This window comes from Bombina bombina, chromosome 7 (genome assembly GCF_027579735.1).
Source record: "Bombina bombina isolate aBomBom1 chromosome 7, aBomBom1.pri, whole genome shotgun sequence".
Taxonomy (NCBI): Eukaryota; Metazoa; Chordata; class Amphibia; order Anura; family Bombinatoridae; genus Bombina; species Bombina bombina.
The window spans coordinates 335,675,888-335,685,460 of record NC_069505.1 but is presented as its reverse complement, the minus strand read 5'-3'; the positions used below and the strand labels follow the sequence as shown (position 1 = coordinate 335,685,460).

General features: G+C 41.5%; 1 long non-coding RNA gene across 1 annotated transcript; it reads left to right on the top strand.

The window, feature by feature from the left end:
* Positions 1-5,548: 5,548 nt before the first annotated feature.
* LOC128635889 (uncharacterized) lies at positions 5,549-6,615 on the top strand. Its single transcript, XR_008398612.1, has 2 exons — positions 5,549-5,672; positions 6,267-6,615. It is a non-coding gene; the product is annotated as an uncharacterized LOC128635889 (long non-coding RNA).
* Positions 6,616-9,573: the final 2,958 nt, after the last annotated feature.

The following is a 9,573-nucleotide window of genomic DNA, read 5'->3' as shown; positions in this document are numbered from 1 at the left end:
CCTCTGCAAGATATCTCACTATTTTTGACTTTTCTGAGCCTGTCAAGTCCTTCTTTTGACCCATTTTGCCAAAGGAAAGGAAGTTGCCTAATAATTATGCACACCTGATATAGGGTGTTGATGTCATTATACCACACCCCTTCTCATTACAGAGATGCACATCACCTAATATGTTTAATTGGTAGTAGGCTTTCGAGCCTATACAGCTTGAAGTAAGACAACATGCATAAAAAGGATGATGTGGTCAAAATACTCATTTGCCTAATAATTCTGCACTCCCTGTACAGCGTAAGGACTTACACGGGCAGAATTCTGAAAATCTACTCCATATTGCAGGTGCAGCAACCCTTGCACTGACTAAAAAAAGCAACGTAACTCCCTGGAAGCCTTAAAGGGACATGAAACCCAACATTTTTCTTTCATGATTCAGATAGAGAATACAATTTTTAACAACTTTTCAATTTACTTCTAGTATTTAATTTGCTTCCTTCTCTTGTAATCCTTTGCTGAAAGCTTTATCCAGGAAAGCTCAGGAGCAGTAGAGAATCTAGGTTCTAGCTGTTGATTGGTAGCTGCATATATATATCAATTGTGATTGGCTCACCCATGAGTTCAGTTAGAAATCATTAGTGCATTGCTGCTTCTTCAACAAATGATAGCAAGAGAATGAAACAAATTAGATGATAGAAGTAAATTAGAAAATTGTTTAAAATTGTATTCTCTATCTGAATCATGAAAGAAAAAATGTGGGTTTCATATCCCTTTAACAATTTACATTACATTTAAGCAGCATCTCAAGGTTAAAGGGACAGTATACTATGATATTGGTTTTTAAGGTTTATTTGTGTATTTGAAATAGCTGATTTTGTTGTTTGAAGCCACAACATAATCAAATGGATTGAGCTTGTAGGTAGAATCAGATCTCATCATTTTATCACATTGTGGACATATACTTGCTTATTTACTTTAAATTTGTTCTCAAAACAATCAACAATACTTGGAGGAGAGAACAATGGGAAGTCATAATTGTATTACCTTCATCTCTTTAGAACCTACTGGAGTGTAATTTATTCTAATGTTAACACAGCTTGGCATTGATGCCAAAATATATAAAGGGACAGTCAAGTCCAAAGAAAACCTTCTTGTTTCAAATAGGGCATATTATTTCAAACTATTTTCAGATTTAATTGTAACACTTGCTTTGTTCTCTTGGTATTGTTAGTTGAAAGCTAAATCTAGGATGGCTCATATGATAATTTCTAAGACCTTCTTGAAGGCTGCCTCTTTGCAATTGTGTCAAACCAATCACAGACAACACAACCTCTCACATGCAGCCTTAAAACACCTGATAATGCCCACCCTATCAGTAACATCACTACTATATATACCCATGTGTCACTTTACATTGGATGTGAGATACATTGATTTACATCTTAGAAGTGAATATTACTATGTGTACCCTTCATAAACAACTATTGTGGATGTGAGTTATAGTACAAGAATATGTCATAAACAGGATAATATTACCTTTTTTATTGCCATTTCCACACAGTTTATATTATATGTTTTAACAATATTAGTGTACTAATACACACCTCACATGGATGTGGATGACAATTATATGGTAAATAACAGAGGACAAGATTTATGGTGAACTATAAGAATATTTATTTCTTTTTTGGCTTCTTGGATGAGGGAGCTGAGGTGACTTTAGTGGATTTCCTTGTTCTCCTGGCTTGAGAAGATTCTGCTGTTTCTGCTGGTGTGCTGGCCCCAGATGATAGGCTGGAGGCAGTGTCCTGCTGGTGTGTAAAGTGCTCAACCAACACACCCAAGAGTTGATTTTGCTCTCTCCATCTATTGTCCATTTAAATCTGCATATCAGACAGAATTTGCATCATCTGTGACTTGGTTTGAACACTTGCACTTAACGATGCTGCCATGTCCCTCTGTAGCTCTATGCCACGTTGTTGTCTCCTTTCTTGGCTCCTGATGAACCTTTCATGGTTCCTGAAGAACCTCTCTTGTCCTCTTTGTAAGCTCTCAGTGCTTGTTATGAGTCTCCTCTGGAGTGCAATGTATTCCTCACCCAGGGGAGAATTCAATGCATCCACAGGCTCTTGAGCAGCAGGGCTTCTAGGTGCTTGTGGGGCAGGGTCACCTGCATCTGCTGTTGCTTGAGGTGCAGGGTCAGTTTCAACTGCTGGTTCATATGGGGCAGGGCCAGCTTCAACTGCTGGTTCATATGGGGCAGGGCCAGCTTCAACTGTTGGTTCACATGGGGCAGGGCCAGCTTCAACTGCTGGTTCATGTGGGGCAGGGTCACCTGCATCTGATGGTGCTTGAGGTGCAGCTGTAGAATCTGCTATATTTCCATCTGCCAATGGTGGAGCTTGTCCAATTGCTGAGGATGCTGGAGCTCATCCAATTGCTGAGGATGGTGGAACTCTCATGGCTGGTTAATAGTCCCACTGATGATGAGTGTGTGACCATTTAGCCTGTCCAATTGGAACTTACTGTGACATTGTCTGTGGGTAAAATCCCTGACTGCCATGAGATTGTGTTTGTGGTGTGGGGGGGGGGGGTAAATACATGGACCCTTTGTGGCTGTCTTGGCTCCCCCTCAAAGCCAAAGGGAGGATATTCCTCTGGCCAGGAATCTTGCCAGGGGTCATATGGCAATGGTGGTGGCATCACTCCCGGGTCCTCAACTGTAGCCACCCAACCATGCTCATGCCTGGGAGCATACTGTTTGTGCGGTTGCCTGAAGACTTGTGGTAGTGTTGGTGGCATGGATGTTTGTATCCTTGTGACAGGAGGTTCTGTGAAGGAGTCAAAGGATGAGATGTTTTAGTAAAGTCAAATATATGTCCACATATGATTCTCATGTCAAACGCTATAACGTGTCCTGTGTTATTCTGAGACATGTTAGTATTGCACTATTCCACCTTATATCATGAATTGCATTGTGTTAAGTAGCATTAATGTCAAATATATTTGGAGATGTTTTTGTTAGTAGGCCAAATACCATGCTACGCATTGTGTACATGAATGTGTGATATTAAAGGATGTTATATCTCAAATACATATAATAATGGTGTGTGGTATGTTACTCACCAGCATGATGTGCTGTGGTTGCAGCCCCTGAGTCACGAGCCCCTGGAAGTCCATGGACTGCCGTGATACTCAGGGACCTGAGTATCATCTCCTGCCAGATGTTATTCTCAATATCCAGTGATGGAGCACCGCCTGTTCCCCTCTGGTGCCTAGCTTCCTGCCCCATCTTTTCTTTGACCCACCTCTTTCAGTCATTCCACTGCTTTTTCAGGCCATCAACAGTCCTCTTCTGTGGGGTCACACTGTTGACGGCATTCACTACCACCAACCATGCCGTTTTAATCCTTTTGGCAACGCTTTTGCCCTTCTCCTGCCCAAAGAGGTCACTGTAATTGTCCATGATGGCCTGGACAAGGGCAACATTTTCATCAAATGAGAAGTTGGGACATCTCAGCCTCTCATCCTCCATGGACACTTGGCTTCCTCCCTGTGATGTCCCTGGTTTGGGTTCCTCCCTATCCTCTCCCTCCTCCCCCCTTCTGTCCACATGTGCACCCTCTGTCCCTTTCCTAGATGTGCCTGCTCTCTGGGGCTCTTGGGCATCTCCACTCCCATCATCCCTTCTAGCTCCCCCTCTCCCCACTCCACTTACTTCCTTATAGGGACCCCACTGCTCCTCCTGTCCTTTCCAATACTCCACTCCCTGCCACCCTCCCCACTCCTCCCTTCCTCCCAACCTCTCCCTGCCATCCTTACACTAAATCACATTACACACACTCACACTCACTCCCAGTGCAATCACTCACAACCAAACAATCAGCCTATCACACTGTAAAAATCAAATAAAATGTGTGAGGTGTTAGGAAGGGTGGTGTATTTTGAATATATATGTAATATGTAAAAATATGTGTAAGTGTACAAGCTTAATCAAACAACAATGCGACCTAACTAACTCCTCTCTCTACTCTGACTAATCCTCCACTCCAGTGTAGTGTGTTGTAGCTCAACGAACAATCCAAACACACTGAAGAAAATGGTGGCTGCGCATGGGTTTATATATGATTTTTTAATAGCGTAATTATGTGTCGCATTTTTATTTAGAAATCTGTCCAATTTTATGAGTGTTAGCCTAATTTGCTTAAAACTACTCTTTATTTACACTTTCCGTGGACAAAATACTGGCGTAAGTTACTTGCGACGACTAAAATGTGTATTTGCGCACATTTCAGAAGATCGTAAGTTTGTCCTACTTACACCAGTTTAGCATCTAACGGCACAGTATATGTAATACCCCGATGTGTGAGGGGAAATTACGGGTGACGCAGGTTCCCACGCTTGCGCCGAAACCTGCACCATATATGTAATTGCGCCCCAGAATGGGGTCTGTAACACCTATCTCATGTTTTTTTATTTATTTTTTTAAATGATTATTAATGCTAGAATTTGTACATATACTGTATCATTGCACATACTTGTATATATATACATATATATATATATATATATATATACTGTATGTTATGTCAGAAATTTTTTGCAAACATATTTACATATCCCTAAATTTATTTTTTTGTTCTAAACAATGTTGTCTTTCATATCTCTGTGTTTATTTATACCACTATATGTATATAGTGTAAATACATTATTATTCTGAGCAAGAATAATTGTGAATATAACATGTAATCAGGGTATCATATGTATTTATTTGCAATCAATTGATTTTTTTCTCTCTGCTCCTGTGTAACCCCTCCTGATTGCAGTCTAGTTTTAAACACCACCCCTACACAGGAGTTATAAAATGGGCTGGCATATAACATGAAGGAAGAAGAAAACTGAAAATAGCATGACAGTAAAGAGGTGATTTTAATTTCTGCTGTATCAGATTCATGACAGTTTTATGTTAGGTAGACTATCCATTTGAGCTATGATCTTAAGATCATTAAATTTTTAAAATCATTGTCTAAAATATATCACTGTGTGTCCTAATTGTCACGGTTCCCACTGTTTCATGCAGACAGCCAGGCGTGGTCGCCCCTTTGGGGGCAAGCGAGGGACTTGAACCTGGGACCTCTTGTATCCTAGGCTTGTTCTCTTGCTTCTAAGCCACGGCTGCTTCTCTCTTTTTGTATGTGTATATAAGCCTTCCATTACCTTTCCTTATCCTGCCTACAGCACTGGGGCTTTACGCTGGATATTGCTTTGCCTGGATCACCTGTGCTCATTTACAACCTGTCAGTCAGGCTTACCTGGGACTTCCTACCAATTAGCAGCTCATTGTCTGGCTATATAACCCTGCCTTTTCCTGTGCTCAGTTTCAGTTCTTTGTTTCATGTTTCTTGTTTAGGTGTCTTTGTTCCTGAATCCCCAAGGCTGACCCTGGCTTGTGACCCCGGCTCTGTTCATCGTTTACCTGCACCTCTGGTTTCCTTTGATCTCTGCAATACCTTGACTATTCTTTTGGATTTACCCTTCTTTGTACAACATACTCAGATCCTTGTTTTTGTGCACATAGCCCCTGTGCATTTATTCACAGCCCAGGTGGCTTTCTCACCTGATCACTGGGCTGTGATACCTGTAAGAGTGAGCACATATCTCTGCTACAGACTCCAATCCAGGTAAGACCTCTACACTAATGTCATCATCAATGTTTAACTTTAATACTAATTTCACATATACATACTTTCAAAGTATAATACACAATGTAATAAATGGCACTTATAAGTTCTGATGAGTGATCAATGACACAAGTATCGAGCAATTTGATTTGTTAGTGATAGTATAAAATGTATATTTCAATCAGATTGGCTGATGTCATAAATAATGTTATTATGCATATCCCAATCAAAAGTGGTGGAAAAATTCACTAGTTTGTGGCTTGTTTATGAGTTGGTTCTAAAAGTGTTGCATCAAATGTGGGAAAAGTGTTGCGTCAAATTTGTTGCAAAGTGGAAAGTAAGACTTGTATTAAATGCATTAAACATAGTGCAAATAGATTTATCCAAAAAAGGAAGTTGGCTATATTATGCAATGTGTTTATTTCATTTTTATCCCTATATATACGAGTGCACCAAATTTGAAGCAATAATATTGTCCCCTTGCTTTGTAATGAGAGACAAAGATCTAACATAATCAATAATCCATAAGTACTTTTATTGTGTAATATACTTCATTCTCTTGCAGCATCGAACATAACCTTTCTGTGTTTTCAGACTCCTGAGCATACCTGTTGAATGTTTGATAAATTGGGAAGAGGGTTAAATAGAGTCGAATGTGAATTTGAAACATCTGGAATGATGCAAGCTTCGATCTGCGTCAAATTGATCTCACGGGAGCATTTATTATATCACAAATTTTAAAAATGAACTATGGCGGATCAAATTTGCATCTAATGTGACGCGAGATTCCAGTGGATTAAGGCGTATTATCAGTTAAAGGTTTGATAAATCGGCCCCCATGTGTGCTGATATATTGTGTATTTTTTTCCATGTACTAAGAATATAGTGCCACGTATGAAATATTTTAAAGTGTATTTCAAGCATTGAAGATAAGATTTGAGTATTTAATTGTATTTTGAAATTATGGGGTTGATTTATCATTTATCGAGCGGACATGATTCGCTATAGTGAAACATGTCCGCTCAACAGCACTAAATTTTGAAGCATGGTGGGGGTTAGCATCATGCTTTGTGGCTGTTTTTCAACAGTTGGGTCAGGGTGTCTTGTCAAAATAGATGTGATAATAAGTAGCTCCAAATATAAAGATATTTTGGCACAAAACCTGCTGGCCTCTGAAAGATGAAGAGGAATTTCTTATTCCAACATAACAATGACCCAAGGAACACATACAAGTCAACCAAGGCTTGGCTCAGAAAAGAAAAATCTAATTCTTGGAATGGCCCAGTCAGAGACCAGTCCTCAATAGCATCGAAACTCTGTGGAATGACCAAGAAAGGAGTGTACACAACAGATCCCCTTGCAATTAGAAGGAACTTGAACTTTTTTAAAAAGAAGAGTGGGATAAAAAAAGTCTAGATGTGTATAGTTAGAGGGACAGTCTAGTCAAAATTAAACTTGATTCAGATAGGGCATGCAATTTTAAACAACTTTCTAATTTACTTTTATTGTCAAATTTGCTTTTTTCTCTTGGTATTCTTTGTTGAAAGCTAAATCTAGGTAACCTCATATGCTAATATCTAAGCCCTTGAAGGCCGCCTCTTATATATATTGACAGCTTTTCACAGCTTTTCACAGCTAGACGGCACTAGTTAATATCCGTGGAGTTATTGAGTCAGCACGTATATTAATATAATTGTGTTGATTTTGGGTAATAAAGGGATTATCTATTTTTTTAAACAATAAAAATTCTGGAAAAAGGGCAACATACGGGGAAAAGCAGTAAAATAATCTGCATAAAGTACCTGCTAATAGAGTAAATTATTGATATATAATGTTATTTATATTGCTCTGGGTTTTATGCCCCAGGGTGTGAGCAGGGTGAACACAACTATCAAGTAATTGTAAATAGACATACAAAAAAAGATTGCTCTTCCCTGAGTTTCGTTTAAAGAATTACAGCATTAGAAGAATATCAACACTAGTAGTGTATCATAGCTTGGATAACCACATTCATACTACATTTTTATTTTAAACACATAACCATTCGTACCATTTATATTCGGGGAAACAACAATTAGTTGATTGCAGATGATTCATTTGTCAATCAATTGCTGAAAATGGTGACCGGAGCTTCAGATCTTATCCCTATAGTGTTCCTAGTGAAATATATCTGTATAAGTATATACTAACTGTGACGGATACCCCAGCTACCCCGACTGGGTAGCTCCGCCAAACGGGTCCTGCTTCCTCCCTGCCGACTGCAGCTATGTAGCTGACAAGTGACCACAGCCTGTAGCCACCACTGATGCCCGATAGCACCAGTACTCATGGTTCCCACCCTGTGGCAGACTCTGGCTACCCAGACTAGGTAGCTCTGCCAGAGGGTTCTTCCTCTGCCTGGAACAGGCTGCTATGTAGCCCAGGAAAGTGATTCTAGCAGGAGCCCACCAAAAAAGTTCCTATAGCCATTCTTCCATGTGCTGTTCTCCCAGGAAAAACACTCGCAAGTCCCACCGGACCCAGTACCTCTCATCATCTGTGGGGAGGACCTTTCCATCACAATCCTTTTCTTGTTGAAGCCTCTCCCTCCATAGTTGCCGGCGGACAATGCTCCTCCAGCTCAGCTGGTCCAGTTCAGAACCAGGACTGTCCAGCTGGGTCAGTGCCTCCTGTACTCTCCTTAGGTACTCGGTTTCCATAGTTACAAGCTACTGTGGCCCTTCTCTGTCAGCAGGAATCATGTGGAAGAAGCAGATCCCACCACTGCCAGCCAATGTGATGGATACCCCGGCTACCCCGACTGGGTAGCTCCGCCAAATGGGTCCTGCTTCCTCCCTGCCGACTGCAGCTATGTAGCTGGAAAGTGACCACAGCCTGTAGCCACCACTGATGCCCGATAGCACCAGTACTCAGGGTCCCACCCTGTGGCAGACTCCGGCTACCCAGACTAGGTAGGTCTGCCAGAGGGTCCTTCCTCTCTCTGGAATAGGCTGCTATGTAGCCCAGGAAAGTGATTCTAGCAGGAGCCCACCTAAATGACTATACAGACTAACATTCAGGTGAAATAAGAACTGATTTTATTGTAAAACATACACTCCTTTTATACACACAGCTCATCTTGATACGACAAAGGACAATGCTACAATGCAGTTTTCCCACCATTCCCGCCCCTCCAGACTGACCGGCGCCTCCATAGCAGCCATAGTCCCACAGAATCCCAAGACCAAGTGGTGATGGTTTCGGGGTGATCCCGGGGGATCAGTGGCACTTCCAGTGGCACTTCATTTGAAAGCTCTCAGTCAGTCCCCAGATGCCGCAGTCCAAAAAGCAGCATGATTCGTTATTGGGGACCTGAGGTACAGCCCGTTGAAGTTATGGGAGTAGGGGTGTCCAAAGCCCCTGGTTTCCAAAGGAGCTCCCCTCCGGTAATTCCCTCACCTCTTGTCCTCCCTAGGGGCTACTAATCCCCAAAAGAGCGGAGCTCTGGGGCACATGGTTGCTGGAGCGACCAGGGGTAAATTTAGTGGCTGTCCTGCTGTCCTGTGGCCAACCGAGAGTTCTAGGAGCCCGGACAGCCTGAGAGGGGTTAGGCGGGTGTCTTTTGTGAGGTGGCTGACCGGGAGTTCCAGGAGCCCGGCCAGCCTAGGAGGGTTTTCCTGGTCATACACCAACTCTTCACAAGACAAGCAAACACAACTTCCAGGGATTGTGGTTGCTCTGAGGAGCCCAAAACCACTGAGAAACAACAAGGGTGAGGTTATAAGGGGTAGGGGTTTAACCCTTGCAGCCTGGTATCCGTGACACTATTTCATGAATGAAACTCTCATTCATTTTTTCACTTCTATCATTTCACTTTTGCTTATATGGTTAACTTTGTATTCACTTTAAACCTGAATGATCC